The sequence below is a fragment of the Chrysochloris asiatica genome, unplaced genomic scaffold (genome assembly GCF_000296735.1).
Source record: "Chrysochloris asiatica unplaced genomic scaffold, ChrAsi1.0 scaffold00122, whole genome shotgun sequence".
Classification (NCBI taxonomy): Eukaryota; Metazoa; Chordata; class Mammalia; order Afrosoricida; family Chrysochloridae; genus Chrysochloris; species Chrysochloris asiatica.
Window position 1 is genome coordinate 9,849,931 of NW_006408640.1, and position 2,842 is coordinate 9,852,772.

The window sequence follows — 2,842 nt, forward strand, 5'->3', positions numbered from 1 at the left end:
AGTGAGGTTGGCCCAGGATCGGACATTGTTTCGTTCTGCTGTGCATGGGGTCGCTATGAGTTGGTTCCGACTCGATGGCACCTGACAACAACAACAATGTCCCCGTGGAGGTTGCAGAGATCCATATCATATATTTTAGAAAGATTTGACTATTTATTACTTATGCATTAGGAAGGATTTTTTTCTGTTGCCCTATCTAGACTTGAGGATTTTAATGTACTTTCACGTCCAATAAACTCAATTGAACACTGTGTTTCGAAGTAAAACTTTTATCAACCTCTCAAAACTTCAGAGCTGTCTTTTGACTTTGATTTAAATCTTCTTTGTTCTGTGATATGATAAGTCAGAGTTTATTCTTCCACTTCATGCTTTTATTACTGTGTGTGTCAGTTATAATAGCCTTTTGTTTCAGAGCATCTTAACACTAAACTTGCAGTTAATGCAGCTCAAAACTCTGATGTTGCAGATGAAACAACAACAGTACAGGCTTGGGCAGTAAATCACATTGCGATATACTCTTAAAACTGTTTTACAGTTGGAATTATGCAGCTTTCATCTAATTACATTTAAAATTTTAGATTTATAAGGAATCATATTTATCCTGGTGCAGTGCTGCAGGATAATGCACGGAACCACAAGGTTGGTTTGAACCATAAGTTGGGCGGTTCAAACTCACCAGCCGCTTCTCAGAAACCCTATGCAGGGTCGCTTATGAGTCGGAATCCCCTGGACACCATGTGGTACTTAACAATTATCAAAAGTACTATGTGCTCTTAAAACTGCATTTGTTGTTGTTAAGTTCCATGAAGTCAGTCACCACACATAGGGTTTTCAAGGCTGTAAATATTTTTATTTACAAAGACCACACATTGTTTCATTCTGTTGTGCATAGGGTTGCTATGAGTCGGTACTGACTCGATGGCACCTAACAACAACCACAAATTTTTATAGGAGCAGAAAGCCTCATCTTTCTCTCACAGAAGCAGTTTCAACTTCCAACCTTGTGATTCTCAGTCCAGTGCTTATCCCACAGAACCACCATTCTCCCCCAACTGAATTGCAGTTTTATTAAAGCTCTAGTGTGGCACTTAGGATAAGCACTTGACTGCTAACTATGAGGTCAATGATTCAAATGCACAGCTATTCCTCAGAAATCCTATGCAAGGTCACTGAGTCAGAACTGACTTGACGACATTAAACAACAGTAACAACAGCAATGTAAAATCTACAACAATTATATTTCAGAAAAATATCTGAATTGTTGAAGCACTGTATATAACTTGTTACAATTCTTGCATACAATTGTTACATTGCAGCGGTTGCCTCATGGGCTTCTGCCTAATATGAAACTAGACGTCATGGACAAACAAAATCCTAGGTTCATTCGTGTTGCTGCAGTTGTGGATATTGATGACCAAAGAATAGATGTACATGTTTTGTATTATTACATTGACATTTGTTTTCCATGGTTTGGTTTGTTTTTATCTCCACTCTTAGTCATTTTCCTTTCTCACTTGTTTAATTCTGGTAGGGGTTGAAAGCAAGGAGAGAATAACCATTCTGGATCTGACCTTGACAAGACAGGACTAGGGATGAGATTCCCTTCGACAGAGAGGCCACATGCCCCACATAAGAGGCTGGCTACTGAGGTCCTGATTTCTTGTCACAGCAGAAGAGTGAAACTCCCTACTAATGTCACTTCTAGCCACAGGTCTTGGGTAGAAAGATTTCCAGCTGATGTGTCTGTGAAGTGGGAAATCTATACGGTAGATGTGACTGAATTTGAAATGATTCCAAATTCTATTTAGACTTTCACTGTATCTTTTTTGTGTCTTTCTTTAGAACTTTTTCTTGTTTTCATCATTATCGGATTTTCTTGAAATTGTTGTCAAATACCCTACGAAGAGCAATTAAGTCTTTGTTTTCCAATATCCTTTGTCAGAGCAAGAAGAATGAAAAACATTTTAATGACTGTAGCTATAACAAAAAGTTAGATTTAGAGGTGAAAACTTAATGAACAGATTTCTCTGTTGCCCTGGCTAAAAAACATCTGGTTTTTCTTTTGTATATACATCTTCAAAATAAAAGTTTTCTTAAATGAATTTTTTTTAATACAGTGCTGAAATTACCTGTGGAATTAGATCATCTACAACATATGACAGTTCAAAAATCATTTTGCACCCTAGTACAGTTTATTTTCATAGCAATAAAAAGATCACTTTCAACATAGTTTTAATGGATACTGAACTAGAGAAAGGTGAGGATTTTTCTGCTCCTGTAAACATTTACAGCCTTGGAAACCCTGTACAGGGTTGTTATGAGTTGGAACCAACTCCACAGCACATAACAACAGCACCACAAATCCAGAAAGATGCATTTGCATTTTATTATCATTTGTTATGACTTAACATAAATCATTTTGCTACATCCTTAAATTTAAAACACTTTGTAATTCATCTTACAGAAAATATCAATACATATATATTAGAAGAATTTGAGATGAATGTCTGGTTTAGCCACATATTATCTGAAGCACATACTTGTTGTTATTGTTGTTAAGTGCCATTGTGCCGATTTTGTCTTATAGTGACCCTGTATATGGTTTCCAAGGAGCAGATTTGAACTGCCGACCAATACTGATCCTACAGTGCCACACCAGAAGTCCAAGCACATAATTGATGTTGTTGTTGTTGTTAAGTGCCATCCAGTCGGTTCCAACTTATAGCAACTCTGTATAGGGTTTCTGAGGAGCAGCTGGTGATTTTGAACCACCGACTTTGAGGTTCCAACCTAGTTTGCAGTTGAGTGCTTATCCTATAGAGCCACACCAGGACTCTAAACA

At 37.3% G+C, this 2,842-nt stretch overlaps 1 pseudogene; it reads left to right on the forward strand.

The window, feature by feature from the left end:
* The window catches only part of LOC102839594, a 223,903-nt pseudogene that overhangs the window by 6,977 nt on the left and 214,084 nt on the right, over positions 1-2,842 (forward strand).